The sequence below is a fragment of the Ascidiella aspersa genome, chromosome 8 (assembly GCF_963924565.1).
Source record: "Ascidiella aspersa chromosome 8, kaAscAspe10.2, whole genome shotgun sequence".
In the NCBI taxonomy this organism is placed as follows: domain Eukaryota; kingdom Metazoa; phylum Chordata; class Ascidiacea; order Phlebobranchia; family Ascidiidae; genus Ascidiella; species Ascidiella aspersa.
This window is the reverse complement of record NC_139454.1, coordinates 17,126,862-17,152,964: the sequence shown is the minus strand read 5'-3', so window position 1 is coordinate 17,152,964 and position 26,103 is coordinate 17,126,862. Positions and strand designations below refer to the sequence as shown.

The following is a 26,103-nucleotide window of genomic DNA, read 5'->3' as shown; positions in this document are numbered from 1 at the left end:
AAGGGGAGACTGCGACCTGAACGCAGCGCCTTATATCACTCGGCCATCCTGCTTGTTTGTGGAATAATAAGAAATCTTTAAGTCAAAAAAAAGTTTTAAATGAATACTAAAATGTAACATTGACAGGAGCGGGATTCGAAACGCGCCTTCGGGGGAGACTGCGACCTGAACGCAGCGCCTTAGACCACTCGGCCATCCTGCATTGTTTGCAGAATAGTAAGAAATCTTCAAGTGAAAAAACTGTTTAAATTAAACCTAAAATGTAAGAATGCCAGAAGCGGGATTCGAACCCGCGCTCCCAGGGGAGACTGCGAGCTGAAAGCAGCGCCTTATAACACTCGGCGATCCTGCCTTGTTTGAATAATGGTAAGAAATCTTCAATTAAACAAACTGTTGTAAATGAAACCTAAAATGTAAGATTGACAGGAGCGGGATTCGAACCCGCGCCTCCAGGGGAGACTGCCCGCTGAACGCAGCGCCTTAGACCACTCGGCGATCCTGCCTTGTTTGCGGAATAGTAAGAAATCTTCAAGTAAAAAAAATGTTTTAAATGAAACCTAAAATGTAACATTGACAGAAGCGGGATTTGAACCGGCGCCTCCAGGGGAGACTGCGATCTGAACGCAGCGCCTTAGACCACTCGGCCATCCTGCCTTGTTTGTAGAATTGTGATAAAACTTCAAGTGAAAAAAATGTTTTAATTGAAACCTAAAATGTAAGATTGACAGAAGCGGGATTCGAACCCGCGTCTCCAGGGGAGACTGCCCCCTGAACGCAGCGCCTTAGAGAACTCGGCCATCCTGTATTGTTTGCAGAATAGCAGGAAATCTTTAAGTAGAAAAAAAGTTTTAAATGAATACTAAAATGTAACATTGACAGGTGCGGGATTCGAACCCGCGCCTCCAGGGGAGACTGCGACCTGAACGCAGCGCCTTAGACCACTCGGCCATCCTGCCTTGTTTGTCGAATAGTAAGAAATCTTTAAGTATAAAAACTGTTGTAAATGAAACCTAAAATGTAAGATTGACAGGAGCGGGATTCGAAAACGCGCTTAAAGGGGAGACTGCGACCTGAACGCAGCGCCTTATATCACTCGGCCATCCTGCCTTGTTTGTGGAATAATAAGAAATCTTTAAGTAAAAAAAAATTTCAAAGGAATACTAAAATGTAACATTGACAGGAGCGGGATTCGAACCCGCGCCTCCAGGGGAGACTGCCCACGAAAGGAGCGCCTTAGAGTACTCGGCCATCCTGCCTTGTTTGCAGAATAGTAAGAAATCTTCAAGTAAAAAACTGTTATAAATGAAACCTAAAATGTAAGATTGACAGGAGCGGGATTCGAAGCGCGCCTCCGGGGGAGACTGCGACCTGAACGCAGCGCCTTAGACCACTCGGCCATCCTGCATTGTTTGCAGAATAGTAGGAAATCTTCAAGTGAAAAAACTGTTTAAATTAAACCTAAAATGTAAGAATGTCAGAAGCGGGATTCGAACCAGCGCTCCCAGGGGAGACTGCGACCTGAACGTAGCGCCTTATATCACTCGGCCATCCTGCCTTGTTTGTGGAATAATAAGAAATCTTTAAGTTAAAAAAAAGTTTTAAATGAATACTAAAATGTAACATTGACAGGAACGGGATTCGAACCCGCGCCTCCAGGGGAGACTGCGACCTGAACGCAGCGCCTTAGACCACTCGGCCATCCTGCCTTGTTTGTGGAATAATAAGAAATCTTCAAGTAAAAAAACTGGTGTACTGAAACATAAAATGTAAGATTGACAGGAGCGGGATTCGAAAACGTGCCTAAAGGGGAGACTGCGACATGAACGCAGCGCCTTAGACCACACGGCCATCCTGCCTTGTTTGCCGAATAGTAAGAAATCTTTAAGTATAAAAACTGTTGTAAATGAAACCTAAAATATAAGATTGACAGAAGCGGAATTCGAACACGCGCCTAAAGGGAGACTGCGACCTGAACGCAGCGCCTTAGTCCACTCGGCAAACCTGCCTTGTTTGTCGAACGATAAGAAATCTTTAAGTAAAAAAACTGTTCAAAATGAATACTAAAATGTAAGATTGACAAGAGCGGGATTCGAAAACGTGCCTAAAGGGGAGACTGCGACATGAACGCAGCGCCTTAGACCACACGGCCATCCTGCCTTGTTTGCCGAATAGTAAGAAATCTTTAAGTTTAAAAACTGTTGTAAATGAAACCTAAAATGTAAGATTGACAGGAGCGGGATTCGAAAACGCGCTTAAAGGGGAGACTGCCCACGAAAGGAGCGCCTTAGAGTACTCGGCCATCCTGCCTTGTTTGCAGAATAGTAAGAAATCTTCAAGTAAAAAAACTGTTATAAATGAAACCTAAAATGTAAGATTGACAGGAGCGGGATTCGAAAACGCGCCTAAAGGGGAGACTGCGACATGAACGCAGCGCCTTAGACCACACGGCCATCCTGCCTTGTTTGCCGAATAGTAAGAAATCTTTAAGTATAAAAACTGTTCAAAATGAATACTAAAATTTAACATTGACAGGAGCGGGATTCGAACCCGCGTCTCCAGGGGAAACTGCGGCCTGAACGCAGCGCCTTAGTCCACTCGGCCATCCTGCCTTGTTTGTGGAACGATAAGAAATCTTTAAGTAAAAAAACTGTTCAAAATGAATACTAAAATTTAACATTGACAGGAGCGGGATTCGAACCCGCGTCTCCAGGGGAAACTGCGGCCTGAACGCAGCGCCTTAGACCACTCGGCCATCCTGCCTTGTTTGTGCAATAGTAAAAATTCTTTAAGTTTAAAAACTGTTGTAAATGAAACCTAAAATGTAAGATTGACAGGAGCGGGATTCGAAAACGCGCTTAAAGGGGAGACTGCGACCTGAACGCAGCGCCTTATATCACTCGGCCATCCTGCCTTGTTTGTGGAATAATAAGAAATCTTTAAGTAAAAAAAAATTTCAAAGGAATACTAAAATGCAACATTGACAGGAGCGGGATTCGAACCCGCGCCTCCAGGGGAGACTGCCCACGAAAGGAGCGCCTTAGAGTACTCGGCCATCCTGCCTTGTTTGCAGGATAGTAAGAAATCTTCAAGTAAAAAAACTGGTATAAATGAAACCTAAAATGTAAGATTGACAGGAGCGGGATTCGAAGCGCGCCTCCGGGGGAGACTGCGACCTGAATGCAGCGCCTTAGACCACTCGGCCATCATGCATTGTTTGCAGAATAGTAGGAAATCTTCAAGTAAAAAACTGTTTAAATTAAACCTAAAATGTAAGAATGCCAGAAGCGGGATTCGAACCCGCGCCTCCAGGGGAGACTGCGACCTGAACGCAGCGCCTTAGACCACTCGGCCATCCTGCCTTGTTTGTGGAATAATAAGAAATCTTCAAGTAAAAAAACTGGTGTACTGAAACATAAAATGTAAGATTGACAGGTGCGGGGTTCGAAAACGCGCCTAAAGGGGAGACTGCGACCTGAACGCAGCGCCTTAGACCACTCGGCCATCCTGCCTTGTTTGTGCAATAGTAAAAAATCTTTAAGTTTAAAAACTGTTGTAAATGAAACCTAAAATGTAAGATTGACAGGAGCGGGATTCGAAAACGCGCCTAAAGGGGAAACTGCGACCTGAACGCAGTGCCTTATATCACTCGGCCATCCTGCCTTGTTTGTGGAATAATAAGAAATCTTTAAGTACAAAAACTGTTCAAAATGAATACTAAAATTTAACATTGACAGGAGCGGGATTCGCACCCGCGCCTCCAGGGGAGACTGCGACCTGAACGCAGCGCCTTAGACCACTCGGCCATCCTGCATTGTTTGCAGAATAGTAGGAAATCTTCAAGTAAAAAAACTGTTTAAATTAAACTTAAATGTAAGAATGCCAGAAGCGGGATTCGAACCAGCGCTCCCAGGGGAGACTGCGACTTGAACGCAGCGCCTTAGAGAACTCGGCCATCCTGCCTTGTTTGTGGAATAATAAGAAATCTTTAAGTAAAAAAAAAGTTTTAAATGAATACTAAAATGTAATATTGACAGGAGCGGGATTCGAACCCGCGCCTCCAGGGGAGACTGCGACCTGAACGCAGCGCCTTAGACCACTCGGCCATCCTGCCTTGTTTGTGGAATAATAAGAAATCTTCAAGTAAAAAAACTGGTGTACTGAAACATAAAATGTAAGATTGACAGGTGCGGGGTTCGAAAACGCGCCTAAAGGGGAGACTGCGACCTGAAAGCAGCGCCTTAGACCACACGGCCATCCTGCCTTGTTTGCCGAATAGTAAGAAATCTTTAAGTATAAAAACTGTTGTAAATGAAACCTAAAATATAAGATTGACAGGAGCGGGATTCGAACACGCGCCTAAAGGGATACTGCGACCTGAACGCAGCGCCTTAGTCCACTCGGCCATCCTGCCTTGTTTGTGGAACGATAAGAAATATTTAAGTAAAAAAACTGTTCAAAATGAATACTAAAATTTAACTTTGACAGAAGCGGGATTCGAACCCGCGCCTCCAGGGGAGACTGCGACCTGAACGCAGCGCCTTAGACCACTCGGCCATCCTGCCTTGTTTGTGCAATAGTAAAAAATCTTTAAGTTTAAAAACTGTTGTAAATGAAACCTAAAATGTAAGATTGACAGGAGCGGGATTCGAAAACGCGCCTAAAGGGGAGACTGCGACCTGAACGCAGCGCCTTATATCACTCGGCCATCCTGCCTTGTTTGTGGAATAATAAGAAATCTTTAAGTAAAAAAAAAGTTTTAAATGAATACTAAAATGTAACATTGACAGGAGCGGGATTCGAACCCGCGCCTTCAGGGGAGACTACCCCCGAAAGGAGCGCCTTAGAGTACTCGGCCATCCTGCCTTGTTTGCAGAATAGTAGGAAATCTTCAAGTAAAAAAATTGTTATCAATGAAACCTAAAATGTAAGATTGACAGGAGCGGGATTCGAAACGCGCCTACGGGGGAGACTGCGACCTGAACGCAGCGCCTTAGACCACTCGGCCATCCTGCCTTGTTTGTAGAACTGTGGTAAAACTTCAAGTGAAAAAAATGTTTTAATTGAAACCTAAAATGTAAGATTGATAGAAGCGGGATTCGAACCCGCGCATTCAAGGGAAAACTGCCCCCTGAACGCAGCGCCTTAGAGAACTCGGCCATCCTGCAATGTTTGCAGAATAGCAGGAAATCTTTAAGTAGAAAAAAAGTTTTAAATGAATACTAAAATGTAACATTGACAGGAGCGGGATTCGAACCCGCGCCTCCAGGGGAGACTGCGACCTGAACGCAGCGCCTTAGACCACTCGGCCATCCTGCCTTGTTTGTGGAATAATAAGAAATCTTCAAGTAAAGAAACTGGTGTACTGAAACATAAAATATAAGATTGACAGGAGCGGGATTCGAAAACGCGCCTAAAGGTGAGACTGCGACCTGAACGCAGCGCCTTAGACCACACGGCCATCCTGCCTTGTTTGCCGAATAGTAAGAAATCTTTAAGCATAAAAACTGTTTTAAATGAAACCTAAAATGTAAGATTGACAGGAGCGGGATTCGAACACGCGCCTAAAGGGAGACTGCGACCTGAACCAAGCGCCTTAGTCCACTCGGCCATCCTGCCTTGTTTGTGGAACGATAAGAAATCTTTAAGTAAAAAACTGTTCAAAATGAATACTAAAATTTAACATTGACAGGAGCGGGATTCGAACCCGCGCCTCCAGGGGAGACTGCGACCTGAACGCAGCGCCTTAGACCACTCGGCCTTCCTGCCTTGTTTGTGCAATAGTAAAAAATCTTTAAGTATAAAAACTGTTGTAAATGAAACCTAAAATGTAAGATTGACAGGAGCGGGATTCGAAAACGCGCTTAAAAGGGAGACTGCGACCTGAACGCAGCGCCTTATATCACTCGGCCATCCTGCCTTGTTTGTGGAATAATAAGAAATATTTAAGTAAAAAAAAGTTTCAAATGAATACTAAAATGTAACATTGACAGGAGCGGGATTCGAACCCGCGCCTCCAGGGGAGACTGCACCCCGAAAGGAGCGCCTTAGAGTACTCGGCCATCCTGCCTTGTTTGCAGAATAGTAAGAAATCTTCAAGTAAAAAAACTGTTAAAAATGAAACCTAAAATGTAAGATTGACAGGAGCGGGATTCGAAGCGCGCCTCCGGGGGAGACTGCGACCTGAACGCAGCGCCTTAGACCACTCGGCCATCCTGCCTTGTTTGTCGAATAGTAGGAAATCTTCAAGTAAAAAAATGAATGTAACATTGACAGAAGCGGGATTCGAACCTGCGCCTCCAGGTGAGACTGCGACCTGAACGCTGCGCCTTAGACCACTCGGCCACCCTGCCTTGTTTGTAGAATTGTGGTAAAACTTCAAGTGAAAAAAACGTTTTAATTGAAACCTAAAATGTAAGATTGACAGGAGCGGGATTCGAAAACGCGCCTAAAGGGGAAACTGCGACCTGAACGCAGTGCCTTATATCACTCGGCCATCCTGCCTTGTTTGTGGAATAATAAGAAATCTTTAAGTAAAAAAACTGTTCAAAATGAATACTAAAATTTAACATTGACAGGAGCGGGATTCGAACCCGCGCCTCCAGGGTAGACTGCGACCTGAACGCAGCGCCTTAGACCACTCGGCCATCCTGAATTGTTTGCAGAATAGTAGGAAATCTTCAAGTAAAAAAACTGTTTAAATTAAACCTAAAATGTAAGTATGCCAGAAGCGGGATTCGAACCAGCGCTCCCAGGGGAGACTGCGAATTGAACGCAGCGCCTTATATCACTCGGCCATCCTGCCTTGTTTGTGGAATAATAAGAAATCTTTAAGTAAAAAAAAAGTTTTAAATGAATACTAAAATGTAATATTGACAGGAGCGGGTTTCGAACCCGCGCCTCCAGGGGAGACTGCGACCTGAACGCAGCGCCTTAGACCTCTCGGCCATCCTGCCTTGTTTGTGGAATAATAAGAAATCTTCAAGTAAAAAAACTGGTGTACTGAAACATAAAATGTAAGATTGACAGGAGCGGGATTCGAAAACGCGCCTAAAGGGGAGACTGCGACCTGAACGCAGCGCCTTAGACCACAAGGCCATCCTGCCTTGTTTGCCGAATAGTAAGAAATCTTTAAGTATAAAAACTGTTGTAAATGAAACCTAAAATATAAGATTGACAGGAGCGGGATTCGAACACGCGCTTAAAGGGAGACTGCGACCGGAACGCAGCGCCTTAGTCCACTCGGCCATCCTGCCTTGTTTTTGGAACGATAAGAAATCTTTAAGTAAAAAAACTGATGAATACTAAAATGTAACATTGACAGGAGCGGGATTCGAACCCGCGCCTTCAGGGGAGACTACCCCCGAAAGGAGCGGCTTAGAGTACTCGGCCATCCTGCCTTGTTTGCAGAATAGTAGGAAATCTTCAAGTAAAAAAACTGTTATAAATGAAACCTAAAATGTAAGATTGGCAGGAGCGGGATTCGAAACGCGCCTACGGGGGAGACTGCGACCTGAACGCAGCGCCTTAGACCACTCGGCCATCCTGCCTTGTTTGTAGAATTGTGGTAAAACTTCAACATAAAAAAATGTTTTAATTGAAACCTAAAATGTAAGATTGATAGAAGCGGGATTCGAACCCGCGCATTCAAGGGAAAACTGCCCCCTGAACGCAGCGCCTTAGAGAACTCGGCCATCCTGCATTGTTTGCAGAATAGCAGGAAATCTTTAAAGAGAAAAAAGTTTTAAATGAATACTAAAATGTAACATTGACAGGAGCGGGATTCGAACCCGCGCCTCCTGGGGAGACTGCGACCTGAACGCAGCGCCTTAGACCACTCGGCCATCCTGCCTTGTTTGTGGAATTATAAGAAATCTTCAAGTAAAGAAACTGGTGTACTGAAACATAAAATGTAAGATTGACAGGAGCGGGATTCGAAAACGCGCCTAAAGGTGAGACTGCGACCTGAACGCAGCGCCTTAGACCACACGGCCATCCTGCCTTGTTTGCCGAATAGTAAGAAATATTTAAGCATAAAAACTGTTGTAAATGAAACCTAAATTGTAAGATTGACAGGAGCGGGATTCGAACACGCGCCTAAAGGGAGACTGCGACCTGAACCAAGCGCCTTAGTCCACTCGGCCATCCTGCCTTGTTTGTGGAACGATAAGAAATCTTTAAGTAAAAAACTGTTCAAAATGAATACTAAAATTTAACATTGACAGGAGCGGGATTCGAACCCGCGCCTCCAGGGGAGACTGCGACCTGAACGCAGCGCCTTAGACCACTCGGCCATCCTGCCTTGTTTGTGCAATAGTAAAAAATCTTTAAGTATAAAAACTGTTGTAAATGAAACCTAAAATGTAAGATTGACAGGAGCGGGATTCGAAAACGCGCTTAAAGGGGAGACTGCGACCTGAACGCAGCGCCTTATATCACTCGGCCATCCTGCCTTGTTTGTAGAATAATAAGAAATATTTAAGTAAAAAAAAGTTTCAAATGAATACTAAAATGTAACATTGACAGGAGCGGGATTCGAACCCGCGCCTCCAGGGGAGACTGCACCCCGAAAGGAACGCCTTAGAGTACTCGGCCATCCTGCCTTGTTTGCAGAATAGTAGGAAATCTTCAAGTAAAAAAAATGTTTTAAATGAAACCTAAAATGTAACATTGTCAGAAGCGGGATTCGAACCGGCGCCTCCAGGGGAGACTGCGACCTGAACGCTGCGCCTTAGACAACTCGGCCACCCTGCGTTGTTTGTAGAATTGTGGTAAAACTTCAAGTGAAAAAAATGTTTTAATTGAAACCTAAAATGTAAGATTGACAGAAGCGGGATTCGAACCCGCGCCTCCAGGGGAGACTGCGACCTGAACGCATCGCCTTAGATCACTCCGACATCCTGCCTCGTTTGTGGAATAATAAGAAATCTTCAAGTAAAAAACTGGGGTAAATGAAATCTGAATTGTAAGATTGACAGAAGCGGGATTCGAACCCGCGCTCCCAGGGGAGGCTGCGACCTGAACGCAGCGCCTTAGACCACTCGGCGATCCTGCCTTGTTTGAATAATGGTAAGAAACCTTCAAGTAAACCAACTGTTGTAAATGAAACCTAAAATGTAACATTGACAGGAGCGGGATTCGAACCCGCGCCTCCAGGGGAGACTGCCCCCTGAACGCAGCGCCTTAGAGCTCTCGGCGATCCTGCCTTGTTTGTGGAATAGTAAGAAATCTTCATGTAAAAAAATGTTTTAAATGAAACTTAAAATGAATCATTGAAAGGAGCGGGATTCGAACCCGCGCCTCCAGGAAAGACTGCGACCTGAACGCATCGCCTTAGACCACTCGGCAATCCTGCCTTGTATGTCGAATTGTAGGAAATCTTCATGTAAAAAAATGTTTTAAATGAAACTTAAAATGTAACATTGAGAGGAGCGAGGGTCGAACCCGTGCCACCAGGGGAGACTGCGACCTGAACGCAGCGCCTTAGACCACTGGGCCATCCTGCCTTGTTTGCGGAATAATAAAAAATCTTCAAGCAAAAAAACTGTTGAAAATGAAACTTAAAATGAAACATTGACAGAAGCGGGATTCGAACCCGCGCCTCCAGGGGAGACTACGAACTGAACGCTGCACCTTAGACTACTCGGCCATCCTGCCTTGTTCAAATGGTAGTAAGAAATCTTCAAATAAGAAAACTGTTGTAAATGAAAACTAAAATGTACAGCTGACAGGCAGTGTTCCCCTAAGCTGCACAACTGCGCAATTGCGCAGCTACATAACATTATTCGCGCAGTAATATTTGATTGTGCGCACTTAAATTATTCCCAGTTGAAAATTATAAGCGGGATTCGAACCAGCGCTCCCAGGGGAGACTGCGACTTGAACGCAGTGCCTTATATCACTCGGCCATCCTGCCTTGTTTGTGGAATAATAAGAAATCTTTAAGTAAAAAAAAAGTTTTAAATGAATACTAAAATGTAATATTGACAGGAGCGGGTTTCGAACCCGCGCCTCCAGGGGAGACTGCGACCTGAACGCAGCGCCTTAGACCACTCGGCCATTCTGCCTTGTTTGTGGAATAATAAGAAATCTTCAAGTAAAAAAACTGGTGTACTGAAACATAAAATGTAAGATTGACAGGAGCGGGATTCTAAAACGCGCCTAAAGGGGAGACTGCGACCTGAACGCAGCGCCTTAGACCACAAGGCCATCCTGCCTTTTTTGCCGAATAGTAAGAAATCTTTAAGTATAAAAACTGTTTTAAATGAAACCTAAAATATAAGATTGACAGGAGCGGGATTCGAACACGCGCTTAAAGGGAGACTGCGACCTGAACGCAGCGCCTTAGTCCACTCGGCCATCCTGCCTTGTTTTTGGAACGATAAGAAATCTTTAAGTAAAAAAACTGATGAATACTAAAATGTAACATTGACAGGAGCGGGATTCGAACCCGCGCCTTCAGGGGAGACTACCCCCGAAAGGAGCGGCTTAGAGTACTCGGCCATCCTGCCTTGTTTGCAGAATAGTAGGAAATCTTCAAGTAAAAAAACTGTTATAAATGAAACCTAAAATGTAAGATTGACAGGAGCGGGATTCGAAACGCGCCTACGGGGGAGACTGCGACCTGAACGCAGCGCCTTAGACCACTCGGCCATCCTGCCTTGTTTGTAGAATTGTGGTAAAACTTCAAGTGAAAAAAATGTTTTAATTGAAACCTAAAATGTAAGATTGATAGAAGCGGGATTCGAACCCGCGCATTCAAGGGAAAACTGCCCCCTGAACGCAGCGCCTTAGAGAACTCGGCCATCCTGCATTGTTTGCAGAATAGCAGGAAATCTTTAAGTAGAAAAAAGTTTTAAATGAATACTAAAATGTAACATTGACAGGAGCGGGATTCGAACCCGCGCCTCCTGGGGAGACTGCGACCTGAACGCAGCGCCTTAGACCACTCGGCCATCCTGCCTTGTTTGTGGAATAATAAGAAATCTTCAAGTAAAGAAACTGGTGTACTGAAACATAAAATGTAAGATTGACAGGAGCGGGATTCGAAAACGCGCCTAAAGGTGAGACTGCACCCCGAAAGGAGCGCCTTAGAGTACTCGGCCATCCTGCCTTGTTTGCAGGATAGTAAGAAATCTTCAAGTAAAAAAACTGTTAAAAATGAAACCTAAAATGTAAGATTGACAGGAGCGTGATTCGAAGCGCGCCTCCGGGGGAGACTGCGACCTGAACGCAGCGCCTTAGACCACTCGGCCATCCTGCCTTGTTTGTCGAATAGTAGGAAATCTTCAAGTAAAAAAAATGTTTTAAATGAAACCTAAAATGTAACATTGACAGAAGCGGGATTCGAACCGGCGCCTCCAGGGGAGACTGCGAACTGAACGCTGCGCCTTAGACCACTCGGCCACCCTGCCTTGTTTGTAGAATTGTGCTAAAACTTCAAGTGAAAAAAATGTTTTAATTGAAACCTAAAATGTAAGATTGACAGTAGCGGGATTCGAAAACGCGCCTAAAGGGGAAACTGCGACCTGAACGCAGTGCCTTATATCACTCGGCCATCCTGCCTTGTTTGTGGAATAATAAGAAATCTTTAAGTAAAAAAAAAGTTTTAAATGAATACTAAAATGTAACATTGACAGGAGCGGGATTCGAACCCGCGCCTCCTGGGGAGACTGCGACCTGAACGCAGCGCCTTAGACCACTCGGCCATCCTGCCTTGTTTGTGGAATTATAAGAAATCTTCAAGTAAAGAAACTGGTGTACTGAAACATAAAATGTAAGATTGACAGGAGCGGGATTCGAAAACGCGCCTAAAGGTGAGACTGCGACCTGAACGCAGCGCCTTAGACCACACGGCCATCCTGCCTTGTTTGCCGAATAGTAAGAAATATTTAAGCATAAAAACTGTTGTAAATGAAACCTAAAATGTAAGATTGACAGGAGCGGGATTCGAACTCGCGCCTAAAGGGAGACTGCGACCTGAACCAAGCGCCTTAGTCCACTCGGCCATCCTGCCTTGTTTGTGGAACGATAAGAAATCTTTAAGTAAAAAACTGTTCAAAATGAATACTAAAATTTAACATTGACAGGAGCGGGATTCGAACCCGCGCCTCCAGGGGAGACTGCGACCTGAACGCAGCGCCTTAGACCACTCGGCCATCCTGCCTTGTTTGTGCAATAGTAAAAAATCTTTAAGTATAAAAACTGTTGTAAATGAAACCTAAAATGTAAGATTGACAGGAGCGGGATTCGAAAACGCGCTTAAAGGGGAGACTGCGACCTGAACGCAGCGCCTTATATCACTCGGCCATCCTGCCTTGTTTGTGGAATAATAAGAAATATTTAAGTAAAAAAAAGTTTCAAATGAATACTAAAATGTAACATTGACAGGAGCGGGATTCGAACCCGCGCCTCCAGGGGAGACTGCACCCCGAAAGGAGCGCCTTAGAGTATTCGGCCATCCTGCCTTGTTTGCAGAATAGTAGGAAATCTTCAAGTAAAAAAAATGTTTTAAATGAAACCTAAAATGTAACATTGTCAGAAGCGGGATTCGAACCGGCGCCTCCAGGGGAGACTGCGACCTGAACGCTGCGCCTTAGACAACTCGGCCACCCTGCGTTGTTTGTAGAATTGTGGTAAAACTTCAAGTGAAAAAAATGTTTTAATTGAAACCTAAAATGTAAGATTGACAGAAGCGGGATTCGAACCCGCGCCTCCAGGGGAGACTGCGACCTGAACGCATCGCCTTAGATCACTCCGACATCCTGCCTCGTTTGTGGAATAATAAGAAATCTTCAAGTAAAAAACTGGGGTAAATGAAATCTGAATTGTAAGATTGACAGAAGCGGGATTCGATCCCGCGCTCCCAGGGGAGGCTGCGACCTGAACGCAGCGCCTTAGACCACTCGGCGATCCTGCCTTGTTTGAATAATGGTAAGAAACCTTCAAGTAAACCAACTGTTGTAAATGAAACCTAAAATGTAACATTGACAGGAGCGGGATTCGAACCCGCGCCTCCAGGGGAGACTGCCCCCTGAACGCAGCGCCTTAGAGCTCTCGGCGATCCTGCCTTGTTTGTGGAATAGTAAGAAATCTTCATGTAAAAAAATGTTTTAAATTAAACTTAAAATGAATCATTGAAAGGAGCGGGATTCGAACCCGCGCCTCCAGGAAAGACTGCGACCTGAACGCATCGCCTTAGACCACTCGGCAATCCTGCCTTGTATGTCGAATTGTAGGAAATCTTCATGTAAAAAAATGTTTTAAATGAAACTTAAAATGTAACATTGAGAGGAGCGAGGGTCGAACCCGTGCCACCAGGGGAGACTGCGACCTGAACGCAGCGCCTTAGACCACTGGGCCATCCTGCCTTGTTTGCGGAATAATAAAAAATCTTCAAGCAAAAAAACTGTTGAAAATGAAACTTAAAATGAAACATTGACAGAAGCGGGATTCGAACCCGCGCCTCCAGGGGAGACTACGAACTGAACGCTGCACCTTAGACTACTCGGCCATCCTGCCTTGTTCAAATGGTAGTAAGAAATCTTCAAATAAGAAAACTGTTGTAAATGAAAACTAAAATGTACAGCTGACAGGCAGTGTTCCCCTAAGCTGCACAACTGCGCAATTGCGCAGCTACAAAACATTATTCGCGCAGTAATATTTGATTGTGCGCACTTAAATTATTCCCAGTTGAAAATTATAAAATCTTTACATTTTCTTGACCCAACCATTTTTGGCATTTCGCACCAGCCATTTTGATTGAAACTTGTACTACATTGTAGTCCGGAATTGCTGGGCAATTTCGTTTGAGACGTACCACATGTGTCAGCTGTATGTTACTTCTCCTAACTGTTTTTCATTATTATAATTATCAATGTGTTTTTTGTCTGACGTTGGGTGTTGCAAATCCGAAATTTATAGGCTACATCAACAAACTTTTAGACTATAGTCCTATCTTAAATCGGGGCTCTTTGTATTTGGTGCGAAGAATAATGGTAAGAAATCTTCAAGTAAACCAACTGTTGTAAATGAAATCTAAAATGTAAGATTGACAGGAGCGGGATTCGAACCCGCGCCTCCAGGGGAGACTGCGACCTGACCGCAGAGCCTTAGAGCACTCGGCCATCCTGCCTTGTTTGTGGAGTAGTAAGAAATCTTTAAGCATAAAAACTGTTGTAAATGAAACCTAAAATGTAAGATTGACAGGAGCGGGATTCGAACACGCGCCTAAAGGGAGACTGCGACCTGAACGCAGCGCATTAGACCACTCGGCCATCCTGCCTTGTTTGTGGAACAATAAGAAATCTTTAAGTAAAAAAACTGTTCAAAATGAATACTAAAATTTAACATTGACAGGAGCGGGATTCGAACCCGAGCCTTCAGGGGAGACTGCGACCTGAACGCAGCGCCTTAGACCACACGGCCATCCTGCCTTGTTTGCGGAATAGTAAGAAATCTTTAAGTATAAAAACTGTTGTAAATGAAACCTAAAATGTAAGATTGACAGGAGCGGGATTCGAACACGCGCCTAAAGGGAGACTGCGACCTGAAAGCAACGCCTTAGACCACTCGGCCATCCTGCCTTGTTTGTGGAATAATAAGAAATCTTCAAGTAATAAAACGAGTGTACTGAAACATAAAATTTAAGGTTGACAGGAGCGGGATTCGAACCCGCGCCTCCAGGGGAGACTGCCCCCCCGTACACAGCGCCTTAGAGTACTCGGCCATCCTGCCTTGTTGGCAGAATAGTAGGAAATCTTCAAGTAAAAAAACTGTTATAAATGAAACCTAAAATGTAAGATTGACAGGAGCGGGATTCGAAGCGCGCCTCCAGGGGAGACTGCGACCTGAACGCAGCGCCTTAGACCACTCAGCCATCCTGCATTGTTTGCAGAATAGTAGGAAATCTTCAAGTAAAAAAACTGTTTAAATTAAACCTAAAATGTAACATTGACAGAAGCGGGATTTGAACCGGCGCCTCCAGGGGAGACTGCGATCTGAACGCAGCGCCTTAGACCACTCGGCCATCCTGCCTTGTTTGTGGAATAATAAGAAATCTTCAAGTAAAAAAAAGTTTCAAATGAATACTAAAATGTAACATTGACAGGAGCGGGATTCGAACCCGCGCCTCCAGGGGAGACTGCACCCCGAAAGGAGCGCCTTAGAGTACTCGGCCATCCTGCCTTGTTTGCAGAATAGTAAGAAATCTTCAAGTAAAAAAACTGTTAAAAATGAAACCTAAAATGTAAGATTGACAGGAGCGGGATTCGAAGCGCGCCTCCGGGGGAGACTGCGACCTGAACGCAGCGCCTTAGACCACTCGGCCATCCTGCCTTGTTTGTCGAATAGTAGGAAATCTTCAAGTAAAAAAATGTTTTAAATGAAACCTAAAATGTAACATTGACAGAAGTGGGATTCGAACCTGCGCCTCCAGGTGAGACTGCGACCTGAACGCTGCGCCTTAGACCACTCGGCCACCCTGCCTTGCTTGTAGAATTGTGGTAAAACTTCAAGTGAAAAAAATGTTTTAATTGAAACCTAAAATGTAAGATTGACAGGAGCGGGATTCGAAAACGCGCCTAAAGGGGAAACTGCGACCTGAACGCAGTGCCTTATATCACTCGGCCATCCTGCCTTGTTTGTGGAATAATAAGAAATCTTTAAGTAAAAAAACTGTTCAAAATGAATACTAAAATTTAACATTGACAGGAGCGGGATTCGAACCCGCGCCTCCAGGGGAGACTGCGACCTGAACGCAGCGCCTTAGACCACTCGGCCATCCTGCATTGTTTGCAGAATAGTAGGAAATCTTCAAGTAAAAAAACTGTTTAAATTAAACCTAAAATGTAAGAATGCCAGAAGCGGGATTCGAACCAGCGCTCCCAGGGGAGACTGCGACTTGAACGCAGTGCCTTATATCACTCGGCCATCCTGCCTTGTTTGTGGAATAATAAGAAATCTTTAAGTAAAAAAAAAGTTTTAAATGAATACTAAAATGTAATATTGACAGGAGCGGGTTTCGAACCCGCGCCTCCAGGGGAGACTGCGACCTGAACGCAGCGCCTTAGACCACTCGGCCATTCTGCCTTGTTTGTGGAATAATAAGAAATCTTCAAGTAAAAAAACTGGTGTACTGAAACATAAAATGTAAGATTGACAGGAGCGGGATTCTAAAACGCGCCTAAAGGGGAGACTGCGACCTGAACGCAGCGCCTTAGACCACAAGGCCATCCTGCCTTTTTTGCCGAATAGTAAGAAATCTTTAAGTATAAAAACTGTTTTAAATGAAACCTAAAATATAAGATTGACAGGAGCGGGATTCGAACACGCGCTTAAAGGGAGACTGCGACCTGAACGCAGCGCCTTAGTCCACTCGGCCATCCTGCCTTGTTTTTGGAACGATAAGAAATCTTTAAGTAAAAAAACTGATGAATACTAAAATGTAACATTGACAGGAGCGGGATTCGAACCCGCGCCTTCAGGGGAGACTACCCCCGAAAGGAGCGGCTTAGAGTACTCGGCCATCCTGCCTTGTTTGCAGAATAGTAGGAAATCTTCAAGTAAAAAAACTGTTATAAATGACACCTAAAATGTAAGATTGACAGGAGCGGGATTCGAAACGCGCCTACGGGGGAGACTGCGACCTGAACGCAGCGCCTTAGACCACTCGGCCATCCTGCCTTGTTTGTAGAATTGTGGTAAAACTTCAAGTGAAAAAAATGTTTTAATTGAAACCTAAAATGTAAGATTGATAGAAGCGGGATTCGAACCCGCGCATTCAAGGGAAAACTGCCCCCTGAACGCAGCGCCTTAGAGAACTCGGCCATCCTGCATTGTTTGCAGAATAGCAGGAAATCTTTAAGTAGAAAAAAGTTTTAAATGAATACTAAAATGTAACATTGACAGGAGCGGGATTCGAACCCGCGCCTCCTGGGGAGACTGCGACCTGAACGCAGCGCCTTAGACCACTCGGCCATCCTGCCTTGTTTGTGGAATAATAAGAAATCTTCAAGTAAAGAAACTGGTGTACTGAAACATAAAATGTAAGATTGACAGGAGCGGGATTCGAAAACGCGCCTAAAGGTGAGACTGCACCCCGAAAGGAGCGCCTTAGAGTACTCGGCCATCCTGCCTTGTTTGCAGGATAGTAAGAAATCTTCAAGTAAAAAAACTGTTAAAAATGAAACCTAAAATGTAAGATTGACAGGAGCGTGATTCGAAGCGCGCCTCCGGGGGAGACTGCGACCTGAACGCAGCGCTTTAGACCACTCGGCCATCCTGCCTTGTTTGTCGAATAGTAGGAAATCTTCAAGTAAAAAAACTGTTTAAATTAAACCTAAAATGTAACATTGACAGAAGCGGGATTTGAACCGGCGCCTCCAGGGGAGACTGCGATCTGAACGCAGCGCCTTAGACCACTCGGCCATCCTGCCTTGTTTGTGGAATAATAAGAAATCTTCAAGTAAAAAAAAGTTTCAAATGAATACTAAAATGTAACATTGACAGGAGCGGGATTCGAACCCGCGCCTCCAGGGGAGACTGCACCCCGAAAGGAGCGCCTTAGAGTACTCGGCCATCCTGCCTTGTTTGCAGAATAGTAAGAAATCTTCAAGTAAAAAAACTGTTAAAAATGAAACCTAAAATGTAAGATTGACAGGAGCGGGATTCGAAGCGCGCCTCCGGGGGAGACTGCGACCTGAACGCAGCGCCTTAGACCACTCGGCCATCCTGCCTTGTTTGTCGAATAGTAGGAAATCTTCAAGTAAAAAAATGTTTTAAATGAAACCTAAAATGTAACATTGACAGAAGTGGGATTCGAACCTGCGCCTCCAGGTGAGACTGCGACCTGAACGCTGCGCCTTAGACCACTCGGCCACCCTGCCTTGTTTGTAGAATTGTGGTAAAACTTCAAGTGAAAAAAATGTTTTAATTGAAACCTAAAATGTAAGATTGACAGGAGCGGGATTCGAAAACGCGCCTAAAGGGGAAACTGCGACCTGAACGCAGTGCCTTATATCACTCGGCCATCCTGCCTTGTTTGTGGAATAATAAGAAATCTTTAAGTAAAAAAACTGTTCAAAATGAATACTAAAATTTAACATTGACAGGAGCGGGATTCGAACCCGCGCCTCCAGGGGAGACTGCGACCTGAACGCAGCGCCTTAGACCACTCGGCCATCCTGCATTGTTTGCAGAATAGTAGGAAATCTTCAAGTAAAAAAACTGTTTAAATTAAACCTAAAATGTAAGAATGCCAGAAGCGGGATTCGAACCAGCGCTCCCAGGGGAGACTGCGACTTGAACGCAGTGCCTTATATCACTCAGCCATCCTGCCTTGTTTGTGGAATAATAAGAAATCTTTAAGTAAAAAAAAAGTTTTAAATGAATACTAAAATGTAATATTGACAGGAGCGGGTTTCGAACCCGCGCCTCCAGGGGAGACTGCGACCTGAACGCAGCGCCTTAGACCACTCGGCCATTCTGCCTTGTTTGTGGAATAATAAGAAATCTTCAAGTAAAAAAACTGGTGTACTGAAACATAAAATGTAAGATTGACAGGAGCGGGATTCTAAAACGCGCCTAAAGGGGAGACTGCGACCTGAACGCAGCGCCTTAGACCACAAGGCCATCCTGCCTTTTTTGCCGAATAGTAAGAAATCTTTAAGTATAAAAACTGTTTTAAATGAAACCTAAAATATAAGATTGACAGGAGCGGGATTCGAACACGCGCTTAAAGGGAGACTGCGACCTGAACGCAGCGCCTTAGTCCACTCGGCCATCCTGCCTTGTTTTTGGAACGATAAGAAATCTTTAAGTAAAAAAACTGATGAATACTAAAATGTAACATTGACAGGAGCGGGATTCGAACCCGCGCCTTCAGGGGAGACTACCCCCGAAAGGAGCGGCTTAGAGTACTCGGCCATCCTGCCTTGTTTGCAGAATAGTAGGAAATCTTCAAGTAAAAAAACTGTTATAAATGACACCTAAAATGTAAGATTGACAGGAGCGGGATTCGAAACGCGCCTACGGGGGAGACTGCGACCTGAACGCAGCGCCTTAGACCACTCGGCCATCCTGCCTTGTTTGTAGAATTGTGGTAAAACTTCAAGTGAAAAAAATGTTTTAATTGAAACCTAAAATGTAAGATTGATAGAAGCGGGATTCGAACCCGCGCATTCAAGGGAAAACTGCCCCCTGAACGCAGCGCCTTAGAGAACTCGGCCATCCTGCATTGTTTGCAGAATAGCAGGAAATCTTTAAGTAGAAAAAAGTTTTAAATGAATACTAAAATGTAACATTGACAGGAGCGGGATTCGAACCCGCGCCTCCTGGGGAGACTGCGACCTGAACGCAGCGCCTTAGACCACTCGGCCATCCTGCCTTGTTTGTGGAATAATAAGAAATCTTCAAGTAAAGAAACTGGTGTACTGAAACATAAAATGTAAGATTGACAGGAGCGGGATTCGAAAACGCGCCTAAAGGTGAGACTGCACCCCGAAAGGAGCGCCTTAGAGTACTCGGCCATCCTGCCTTGTTTGCAGGATAGTAAGAAATCTTCAAGTAAAAAAACTGTTAAAAATGAAACCTAAAATGTAAGATTGACAGGAGCGTGATTCGAAGCGCGCCTCCGGGGGAGACTGCGACCTGAACGCAGCGCCTTAGACCACTCGGCCATCCTGCCTTGTTTGTCGAATAGTAGGAAATCTTCAAGTAAAAAAAATGTTTTAAATGAAACCTAAAATGTAACATTGACAGAAGCGGGATTCGAACCGGCGCCTCCAGGGGAGACTGCGAACTGAACGCTGCGCCTTAGACCACTCGGCCACCCTGCCTTGTTTGTAGAATTGTGGTAAAACTTCAAGTGAAAAAAATGTTTTAATTGAAACCTAAAATGTAAGATTGACAGTAGCGGGATTCGAAAACGCGCCTAAAGGGGAAACTGCGACCTGAACGCAGTGCCTTATATCACTCTTCCATCCTGCCTTGTTTGTGGAATAATAAGAAATCTTTAAGTAAAAAAAAAGTTTTAAATGAATACTAAAATGTAATATTGACAGGAGCGGGTTTCGAACCCGCGCCTCCAGGGGAGACTGCGACCTGAACGCAGCGCCTTAGACCACTCGGCCATCCTGCCTTGTTTGTGGAATAATAAGAAATCTTCAAGTAAAAAAACTGGTGTACTGAAACATAAAATGTAAGATTGACAGGAGCGGGATTCGAAAACGCGCCTAAAGAGGAGACTGCGACCTGAACGCAGCGCCTTAGACCACAAGGCCATCCTGCTGTGTTTGCCGAATAGTAAGAAATCTTTAAGTATAAAAACTGTTGTAAATGAAACCTAAAATATAAGATTGACAGAAGCGGGATTCGAACACGCGCCTAAAGGGAGACTGCGACCTGAACGCAGCGCCTTAGTCCACTCGGCCATCCTGCCTTGTTTGTGGAACGATAAGAAATCTTTAAGTAAAAAAACTGTTCAAAATGAATACTAAAATTTAACTTTGACAGGAGCGGGATTCGAACCAACGCCTCCAGGGAAGACTGCGACCTGAACGCATCGCCTTAGACCACTCGGCCATCCTGCATTGTTTGCAGAATAGTAAGAAATCTTCAAGTAAAAAAACTGTTTAAATTAAACCTAAAATGTAAGAATGCCAGAAGCGGGATTCGAACCCTCGCTCCCAGGGGAGACTGCGAGCTGAACGCAGCGCCTTATAACACTCGGCGATCCTGCCTTGTTTGAATAATGGTAAGAAATCTTCAATTAAACCAACTGTTGTAAATGAAACCTAAAATGTAAGATTGACAGGAGCGGGATTCGAACCCGCGCCTCCAGGGGAGACTGCCCCCTGAACGCAGCGCCTTAGAGCACTCGGCGATCCTGCCTTGTTTGCGGAATAGTAAGAAATCTTCAAGTAAAAAAAATGTTTTAAATGAAACCTAAAATGTAACATTGACAGAAGCGGGATTTGAACCGGCGCCTCCAGGGGAGACTGCGATCTGAACGCAGCGCCTTAGACCACTCGGCCATCCTGCCTTGTTTGTAGAATTGTGATAAAACTTCAAGTGAAAAAAATGTTTTAATTGAAATCTAAAATGTAAGATTGACAGGAGCGGGATTCGAACTCGCGTCTCCAGGGGAGACTGCCCCCTGAACGCAGCGCCTTAGAGAACTCGGCCATCCTGTATAGTTTGCAGAATAGCAGGAAATCTTTAAGTAGAAAAAAAGTTTTAAATGAATACTAAAATGTAACATTGACAGGAGCGGGATTCGAACCCGCGCCTCCAGGGGAGACTGCGACCTGAACGCAGCGCCTTAGACCACTCGGCCATCCTGCCTTGTTGGTCTAATAGTAAGAAATCTTTAAGTATAAAAACTGTTGTAAATGAAACCTAAAATGTAAGATTGACAGGAGCGGGATTCGAAAACGCGCTTAAAGGGGAGACTGCCACCTGAACGCAGCGCCTTATATCACTCGGCCATCCTGCCTTGTTTGTGGAATAATAAGAAATCTTTAAGTAAAAAAAAAGTTTCAAAGGAATACTAAAATGTAAGATTGACAGGAGCGGGATTCGAACCCGCGCCTCCAGGGGAGACTGCCCACGAAAGGAGCGCCTTAGAGTACTCGGCCATCCTGCCTTGTTTGCAGAATGGTAAGAAATCTTCAAGTAAAAAAACTGTTATAAATGAAACCTAAAATGTAAGATTGACAGGAGCGGGATTCGAAGCGCGCCTACGGGGGAGACTGCGACCTGAACGCAGCGCCTTAGACCACTCGGCCATCCTGCATTGTTTGCAGAATAGTAGGAAATCTTCAAGTAAAAAAACTGTTTAGATTAAACCTAAAATGTAAGAATGCCAGAAGCGGGATTCGAACCAGCGCTCCCAGGGGAGACTGCGACCTGAACGTAGCGGCTTATATCACTCGGCCATCCTGCCTTGTTTGTGGAATAATAAGAAATCTTTAAGTAAAAAAAAAGTTTTAAATGAATACTAAAATGTAACATTGACAGGAGCGGGATTCGAACCCGCGCCTCCAGGGGAGACTGCGACCTGAACGCAGCGCCTTAGACCACTCGGCCATCCTGCCTTGTTTGTGGAATAATAACAAATCTTCAAGTAAAAAACTGGTGTACTGAAACATAAAATGTAAGATTGACAGGAGCGGGATTCGAAAACGCGTCTAAAGGGCAGACTGCGACCTGAACACAGCGCCTTAGACCACACGGCCATCCTGCCTTGCTTGCCGAATAGTAAGAAATCTTTAAGTATAAAAACTGTTGTAAATGAAACCTAAAATATAAGATTGACAGGAGCGGGATTCGAACACGCGCCTAAAGGGAGACTGCGACCTGAACGCAGCGCCTTAGTCCACTCGGCGATCCTGCCTTGTTTGTGGAACGATAAGAAATCTTTAAGTAAAAAAACTGTTCAAAATGAATACTAAAATTTAACATTGACAGGAGCGGGATTCGAACCCGCGCCTCCAGGGTAGACTGCGGCCTGAACGCAGCGCCTTAGACCACTCGGCCATCCTGCCTTGTTTGTGCATTAGTAAAACATCTTTAAGTTTAAAAACTGTTTTAATTGAAACCTAAAATGTAAGATTGATAGAAGCGGGATTCGAACCCGCGCATTCAAGGGAAAACTGCCCCCTGAACGCAGCGCCTTAGAGAACTCGGCCATCCTGCATTGTTTGCAGAATAGCAGGAAATCTTTAAGTAGAAAAAAAGTTTTAAATGAATACTAAAATGTAACATTGACAAGAGCGTGATTCGAATCCGCGCCTCCAGGGGAGACTGCGACCTGAACGCAGCGCCTTAGACCACTCGGCCATCCTGCCTTGTTTGTGGAATAATAAGAAATCTTCAAGTAAAGAAACTGGTGTACTGAAACATAAAATGTAAGATTGACAGGAGCGGGATTCGAAAACGCGCCTAAAGGTGAGACTGCGACCTGAACGCAGCGCCTTAGACCACACGGCCATCCTGCCTTGTTTGCCGAATAGTAAGAAATCTTTAAGCATAAAAACTGTTGTAAATGAAACCTAAAATGTAAGATTGACAGGAGCGGGATTCGAACACGCGCCTAAAGGGAGACTGCGACCTGAACCAAGCGCCTTAGTCCAATCGGCCATCCTGTCTTGTTTGTGGAACGATAAGAAATCTTTAAGTAAAAAACTGTTCAAAATGAATACTAAAATTTAACAGGATAGTAAGAAATCTTCAAGTAAAAAAACTGTTAAAAATGAAACCTAAAATGTAAGATTGACAGGAGCGGGATTCGAAGCGCGCCTCCGGGGGAGACTGCGACCTGAACGCAGCGCCTTAGACCACTCGGCCATCCTGCCTTGTTTGTCGAATAGTAGGAAGTCTTCAAGTAAAAAAAATGTTTTAAATGAAACCTAAAATGTAACATGGACAGAAGCGGGATTCGAACCGGCGCCTCCAGGGGAGACTGCGACCTGAACGCTGCGCCTTAGACCACTCGGCCACCCTGCCTTGTTTGTAGAATTGTGGTAAAACTTCAAGTGAAAAAAATGTTTTAATTGAAACCTAAAATGTAAGATTGACAGGAGCGGGATTCGAAAACGCGCCTAAAGGGGAAACTGCGACCTGAACGCAGTGCCTTATATCACTCGGCCATCCTGCCTTGTTTGTGGAATAATAAGAAATCTTTAAGTAAAAAAACTGTTCAAAATGAATACTAAAATTTAACATTGACAGGAGCGGGATTCGAACCCGCGCCTCGAGGGGAGACTGCGACCTGAACGCAGCGCATTAGACCACTCGGCCATCCTGCATTGTTTGCAGAATAGTAGGAAATCTTCAAGTAAAAAAACTGTTTAAATTAAACCTAAAATGTTAGAATGCCAGAAGCGGGATTCGAACCAGCGCTCCCAGGGGAGACTGCGACTTGAACGCAGCGCCTTATATCACTCGGCCTTCCTGCCTTGTTTGTGGAATAATAAGAAATCTTTAAGTAAAAAAAAATTTTAAATGAATACTAAAATGTAATATTGACAGGAGCGGGTTTCGAACCCGCGCCTCCAGGGGAGACTGCGACCTGAACGCAGCGCCTTAGACCACTCGGCCATCCTGCCTTGTTTGTGGAATAATAAGAAATCTTCAAGTAAAAAAACTGGTGTACTGAAACATAAAATGTAAGATTGACAGGAGCGGGATTCGAAAACGCGCCTAAAGGGGAGACTGCGACCTGAACGCAGCGCCTTAGACCACACGGCCATCCTGCTGTGTTTGCCGAATAGTAAGAAATCTTTAAGTATAAAAACTGTTGTAAATGAAACCTAAAATATAAGATTGACAGAAGCGGGATTCGAACACGCGCCTAAAGGGAGACTGCGACCTGAACGCAGCGCCTTAGTCCACTCGGCCATCCTGCCTTGTTTGTGGAACGATAAGAAATCTTTAAGTAAAAAAACTGTTCAAAATGAATACTAAAATTTAACTTTGACAGGAGCGGGATTCGAACCCGCGCCTCCAGGGGAGATTGCGACCTGAACGCAGCGCCTTAGACCACTCGGCCATCCTGCCTTGTTTGTGCAATAGTAAAAAATCTTTAAGTTTAAAAACTGTTGTAAATGAAACCTAAAATGTAAGATTAACAGGAGCGGGATTCGAAAACGCGCCTAAAGGGGAGACTGCGACCTGAACGCAGCACCTTATATCACTCGGCCATCCTGCCTTGTTTGTGGAATAATAAGAAATATTTAAGTCAAAAAAAAGTTTTAAATGAATACTAAAATGTAACATTGACAGGAGCGGGATTCGAACCCGCGCCTACAGGGGAGACTTCCCCCGAAAGGAGCGCCTTAGAGTACTCGGCCATCCTGCGTTGTTTGCAGAATAGTAGGAAATCTTCAAGTAAAAAAACTGTTATAAATGAAACCTAAAATGTAAGATTAACAGGAGCGGGATTCGAAACGCGCCTACGGGGGAGACTGCGACCTGAACGCAGCGTCTTAGACCACTCGGCCATCCTGCCTTGTTTGTAGAATTGTGGTAAAACTTCAAGTGAAAAAAATGTTTTAATTGAAACCTAAAATGTAAGATTGATAGAAGCGGGATTCGAACCCGCGCATTCAAGGGAAAACTCCCCTGAACGCAGCGCCTTAGAAAACTCGGCCATCCTGCATTGTTTGCAGAATAGCAGGAAATCTTTAAGTAGAAAAAAAGTTTTAAATGAATACTAAAATGTAACATTGACAGGAGCTGGATTCGAACCCGCGCCTCCAGGGGAGACTGCGACCTGAACGCAGCGCCTTAGACCACTCGGCCATCCTGCCTTGTTTGTCGAATAGTAAGAAATCTTTAAGTATAAAAACTGTTGTAAATGAAACCTAAAATGTAAGATTGACAGGAGCGGGATTCGAAAACGCGCTTAAAGGGGAGACTGCGACCTGAACGCAGCGCCTTATATCACTAGGCCATCCTGCCTTGTTTGTGGAATAATAAGAAATCTTTAAGTAAAAAAAAAGTTTCAAAGGAATACTAAAATGTAACATTGACACGAGCGGGATTCGAACCCGCGCCTCCAGGGTAGACTGCCCACGAAAGGACCGCCTTAGAGTACTCGGCCATCCTGCCTTGTTTGCAGAATGGTAAGAAATCTTCAAGTAAAAAAACTGTTATAAATGAAACCTAAAATGTAAGATTGACAGGAGCGGGATTCGAAGCGCGCCTCCGGGGGAGACTGCGACCTGAACGCAGCGCCTTAGACCACTCGGCCATCCTGCCTTGTTTGCAGAATAGTAGGAAATCTTCAAGTAAAAAAACTGTTTAGATTAAACCTAAAATGTAAGAATGCCAGAAGCGGGATTCGAACCAGCGCTCCCAGGGGAGACTGCGACCTGAACGCCGCGGCTTATATCACTCGGCCATCCTGCCTTGTTTGTGGAATAATAAGAAATCTTTAAGTAAAAAAAAAGTTTTAAATGAATACTAAAATGTAACATTGACAGGAGCGGGATTCGAACCCGCGCCTCCAGGGGAGACTGCGACCTGAACGCAGCGCCTTAGACCACTCGGCCATCCTGCCTTGTTTGTGGAATAATAACAAATCTTCAAGTAAAAAAACTGGTG

At 44.6% G+C, this 26,103-nt stretch overlaps 43 non-coding genes across 43 annotated transcripts; all 43 read right to left on the bottom strand.

Annotated features, from left to right (window-relative positions):
* Nucleotides 1-571: 571 nt before the first annotated feature.
* On the bottom strand, nucleotides 572-654 carry Trnal-cag (transfer RNA leucine (anticodon CAG)). Its single transcript has one exon. It is a non-coding gene; the product is annotated as a tRNA-Leu (tRNA).
* Nucleotides 655-873: 219 nt separating this feature from the next.
* Nucleotides 874-956, bottom strand: Trnal-cag (transfer RNA leucine (anticodon CAG)). Its single transcript has one exon. It is a non-coding gene; the product is annotated as a tRNA-Leu (tRNA).
* Nucleotides 957-1,623: 667 nt separating this feature from the next.
* Trnal-cag (transfer RNA leucine (anticodon CAG)) lies at nucleotides 1,624-1,706 on the bottom strand. The gene has a single exon. It is a non-coding gene; the product is annotated as a tRNA-Leu (tRNA).
* An 820-nt stretch (nucleotides 1,707-2,526) lies between these two features.
* On the bottom strand, nucleotides 2,527-2,609 carry Trnal-cag (transfer RNA leucine (anticodon CAG)). The gene has a single exon. It is a non-coding gene; the product is annotated as a tRNA-Leu (tRNA).
* A 68-nt stretch (nucleotides 2,610-2,677) lies between these two features.
* Nucleotides 2,678-2,760, bottom strand: Trnal-cag (transfer RNA leucine (anticodon CAG)). Its single transcript has one exon. It is a non-coding gene; the product is annotated as a tRNA-Leu (tRNA).
* A 516-nt stretch (nucleotides 2,761-3,276) lies between these two features.
* Trnal-cag (transfer RNA leucine (anticodon CAG)) lies at nucleotides 3,277-3,359 on the bottom strand. The gene has a single exon. It is a non-coding gene; the product is annotated as a tRNA-Leu (tRNA).
* A 368-nt stretch (nucleotides 3,360-3,727) lies between these two features.
* On the bottom strand, nucleotides 3,728-3,811 carry Trnal-cag (transfer RNA leucine (anticodon CAG)). The gene has a single exon. It is a non-coding gene; the product is annotated as a tRNA-Leu (tRNA).
* A 217-nt stretch (nucleotides 3,812-4,028) lies between these two features.
* Trnal-cag (transfer RNA leucine (anticodon CAG)) lies at nucleotides 4,029-4,111 on the bottom strand. The gene has a single exon. It is a non-coding gene; the product is annotated as a tRNA-Leu (tRNA).
* Nucleotides 4,112-4,329: 218 nt separating this feature from the next.
* On the bottom strand, nucleotides 4,330-4,411 carry Trnal-cag (transfer RNA leucine (anticodon CAG)). Its single transcript has one exon. It is a non-coding gene; the product is annotated as a tRNA-Leu (tRNA).
* A 68-nt stretch (nucleotides 4,412-4,479) lies between these two features.
* Nucleotides 4,480-4,562, bottom strand: Trnal-cag (transfer RNA leucine (anticodon CAG)). Its single transcript has one exon. It is a non-coding gene; the product is annotated as a tRNA-Leu (tRNA).
* A 671-nt stretch (nucleotides 4,563-5,233) lies between these two features.
* Trnal-cag (transfer RNA leucine (anticodon CAG)) lies at nucleotides 5,234-5,316 on the bottom strand. The gene has a single exon. It is a non-coding gene; the product is annotated as a tRNA-Leu (tRNA).
* A 367-nt stretch (nucleotides 5,317-5,683) lies between these two features.
* Nucleotides 5,684-5,766, bottom strand: Trnal-cag (transfer RNA leucine (anticodon CAG)). The gene has a single exon. It is a non-coding gene; the product is annotated as a tRNA-Leu (tRNA).
* Nucleotides 5,767-6,567: 801 nt separating this feature from the next.
* On the bottom strand, nucleotides 6,568-6,652 carry Trnal-cag (transfer RNA leucine (anticodon CAG)). The gene has a single exon. It is a non-coding gene; the product is annotated as a tRNA-Leu (tRNA).
* Nucleotides 6,653-6,870: 218 nt separating this feature from the next.
* On the bottom strand, nucleotides 6,871-6,953 carry Trnal-cag (transfer RNA leucine (anticodon CAG)). Its single transcript has one exon. It is a non-coding gene; the product is annotated as a tRNA-Leu (tRNA).
* An 813-nt stretch (nucleotides 6,954-7,766) lies between these two features.
* Trnal-cag (transfer RNA leucine (anticodon CAG)) lies at nucleotides 7,767-7,849 on the bottom strand. The gene has a single exon. It is a non-coding gene; the product is annotated as a tRNA-Leu (tRNA).
* Nucleotides 7,850-8,216: 367 nt separating this feature from the next.
* Nucleotides 8,217-8,299, bottom strand: Trnal-cag (transfer RNA leucine (anticodon CAG)). Its single transcript has one exon. It is a non-coding gene; the product is annotated as a tRNA-Leu (tRNA).
* A 670-nt stretch (nucleotides 8,300-8,969) lies between these two features.
* Trnal-cag (transfer RNA leucine (anticodon CAG)) lies at nucleotides 8,970-9,052 on the bottom strand. Its single transcript has one exon. It is a non-coding gene; the product is annotated as a tRNA-Leu (tRNA).
* Nucleotides 9,053-9,981: 929 nt separating this feature from the next.
* On the bottom strand, nucleotides 9,982-10,064 carry Trnal-cag (transfer RNA leucine (anticodon CAG)). Its single transcript has one exon. It is a non-coding gene; the product is annotated as a tRNA-Leu (tRNA).
* Nucleotides 10,065-10,877: 813 nt separating this feature from the next.
* On the bottom strand, nucleotides 10,878-10,960 carry Trnal-cag (transfer RNA leucine (anticodon CAG)). Its single transcript has one exon. It is a non-coding gene; the product is annotated as a tRNA-Leu (tRNA).
* A 670-nt stretch (nucleotides 10,961-11,630) lies between these two features.
* Nucleotides 11,631-11,713, bottom strand: Trnal-cag (transfer RNA leucine (anticodon CAG)). Its single transcript has one exon. It is a non-coding gene; the product is annotated as a tRNA-Leu (tRNA).
* Nucleotides 11,714-12,080: 367 nt separating this feature from the next.
* Trnal-cag (transfer RNA leucine (anticodon CAG)) lies at nucleotides 12,081-12,163 on the bottom strand. The gene has a single exon. It is a non-coding gene; the product is annotated as a tRNA-Leu (tRNA).
* Nucleotides 12,164-12,833: 670 nt separating this feature from the next.
* On the bottom strand, nucleotides 12,834-12,916 carry Trnal-cag (transfer RNA leucine (anticodon CAG)). The gene has a single exon. It is a non-coding gene; the product is annotated as a tRNA-Leu (tRNA).
* Nucleotides 12,917-14,048: 1,132 nt separating this feature from the next.
* Nucleotides 14,049-14,131, bottom strand: Trnal-cag (transfer RNA leucine (anticodon CAG)). Its single transcript has one exon. It is a non-coding gene; the product is annotated as a tRNA-Leu (tRNA).
* An 819-nt stretch (nucleotides 14,132-14,950) lies between these two features.
* Nucleotides 14,951-15,033, bottom strand: Trnal-cag (transfer RNA leucine (anticodon CAG)). The gene has a single exon. It is a non-coding gene; the product is annotated as a tRNA-Leu (tRNA).
* Nucleotides 15,034-15,701: 668 nt separating this feature from the next.
* Trnal-cag (transfer RNA leucine (anticodon CAG)) lies at nucleotides 15,702-15,785 on the bottom strand. Its single transcript has one exon. It is a non-coding gene; the product is annotated as a tRNA-Leu (tRNA).
* Nucleotides 15,786-16,003: 218 nt separating this feature from the next.
* Trnal-cag (transfer RNA leucine (anticodon CAG)) lies at nucleotides 16,004-16,086 on the bottom strand. Its single transcript has one exon. It is a non-coding gene; the product is annotated as a tRNA-Leu (tRNA).
* An 813-nt stretch (nucleotides 16,087-16,899) lies between these two features.
* Trnal-cag (transfer RNA leucine (anticodon CAG)) lies at nucleotides 16,900-16,982 on the bottom strand. Its single transcript has one exon. It is a non-coding gene; the product is annotated as a tRNA-Leu (tRNA).
* Nucleotides 16,983-17,349: 367 nt separating this feature from the next.
* Nucleotides 17,350-17,432, bottom strand: Trnal-cag (transfer RNA leucine (anticodon CAG)). The gene has a single exon. It is a non-coding gene; the product is annotated as a tRNA-Leu (tRNA).
* A 668-nt stretch (nucleotides 17,433-18,100) lies between these two features.
* On the bottom strand, nucleotides 18,101-18,184 carry Trnal-cag (transfer RNA leucine (anticodon CAG)). Its single transcript has one exon. It is a non-coding gene; the product is annotated as a tRNA-Leu (tRNA).
* A 218-nt stretch (nucleotides 18,185-18,402) lies between these two features.
* On the bottom strand, nucleotides 18,403-18,485 carry Trnal-cag (transfer RNA leucine (anticodon CAG)). The gene has a single exon. It is a non-coding gene; the product is annotated as a tRNA-Leu (tRNA).
* An 813-nt stretch (nucleotides 18,486-19,298) lies between these two features.
* Nucleotides 19,299-19,381, bottom strand: Trnal-cag (transfer RNA leucine (anticodon CAG)). The gene has a single exon. It is a non-coding gene; the product is annotated as a tRNA-Leu (tRNA).
* Nucleotides 19,382-20,051: 670 nt separating this feature from the next.
* Trnal-cag (transfer RNA leucine (anticodon CAG)) lies at nucleotides 20,052-20,134 on the bottom strand. Its single transcript has one exon. It is a non-coding gene; the product is annotated as a tRNA-Leu (tRNA).
* Nucleotides 20,135-20,352: 218 nt separating this feature from the next.
* Trnal-cag (transfer RNA leucine (anticodon CAG)) lies at nucleotides 20,353-20,434 on the bottom strand. The gene has a single exon. It is a non-coding gene; the product is annotated as a tRNA-Leu (tRNA).
* Nucleotides 20,435-20,954: 520 nt separating this feature from the next.
* Trnal-cag (transfer RNA leucine (anticodon CAG)) lies at nucleotides 20,955-21,037 on the bottom strand. Its single transcript has one exon. It is a non-coding gene; the product is annotated as a tRNA-Leu (tRNA).
* Nucleotides 21,038-21,256: 219 nt separating this feature from the next.
* On the bottom strand, nucleotides 21,257-21,339 carry Trnal-cag (transfer RNA leucine (anticodon CAG)). The gene has a single exon. It is a non-coding gene; the product is annotated as a tRNA-Leu (tRNA).
* Nucleotides 21,340-22,008: 669 nt separating this feature from the next.
* Nucleotides 22,009-22,091, bottom strand: Trnal-cag (transfer RNA leucine (anticodon CAG)). The gene has a single exon. It is a non-coding gene; the product is annotated as a tRNA-Leu (tRNA).
* A 367-nt stretch (nucleotides 22,092-22,458) lies between these two features.
* Nucleotides 22,459-22,541, bottom strand: Trnal-cag (transfer RNA leucine (anticodon CAG)). Its single transcript has one exon. It is a non-coding gene; the product is annotated as a tRNA-Leu (tRNA).
* Nucleotides 22,542-22,761: 220 nt separating this feature from the next.
* Nucleotides 22,762-22,844, bottom strand: Trnal-cag (transfer RNA leucine (anticodon CAG)). The gene has a single exon. It is a non-coding gene; the product is annotated as a tRNA-Leu (tRNA).
* A 1,177-nt stretch (nucleotides 22,845-24,021) lies between these two features.
* Trnal-cag (transfer RNA leucine (anticodon CAG)) lies at nucleotides 24,022-24,104 on the bottom strand. Its single transcript has one exon. It is a non-coding gene; the product is annotated as a tRNA-Leu (tRNA).
* A 218-nt stretch (nucleotides 24,105-24,322) lies between these two features.
* Nucleotides 24,323-24,404, bottom strand: Trnal-cag (transfer RNA leucine (anticodon CAG)). The gene has a single exon. It is a non-coding gene; the product is annotated as a tRNA-Leu (tRNA).
* Nucleotides 24,405-24,472: 68 nt separating this feature from the next.
* On the bottom strand, nucleotides 24,473-24,555 carry Trnal-cag (transfer RNA leucine (anticodon CAG)). Its single transcript has one exon. It is a non-coding gene; the product is annotated as a tRNA-Leu (tRNA).
* A 669-nt stretch (nucleotides 24,556-25,224) lies between these two features.
* Nucleotides 25,225-25,307, bottom strand: Trnal-cag (transfer RNA leucine (anticodon CAG)). Its single transcript has one exon. It is a non-coding gene; the product is annotated as a tRNA-Leu (tRNA).
* Nucleotides 25,308-25,976: 669 nt separating this feature from the next.
* On the bottom strand, nucleotides 25,977-26,059 carry Trnal-cag (transfer RNA leucine (anticodon CAG)). The gene has a single exon. It is a non-coding gene; the product is annotated as a tRNA-Leu (tRNA).
* Between the last annotated feature and the right edge of the window lie 44 nt (nucleotides 26,060-26,103).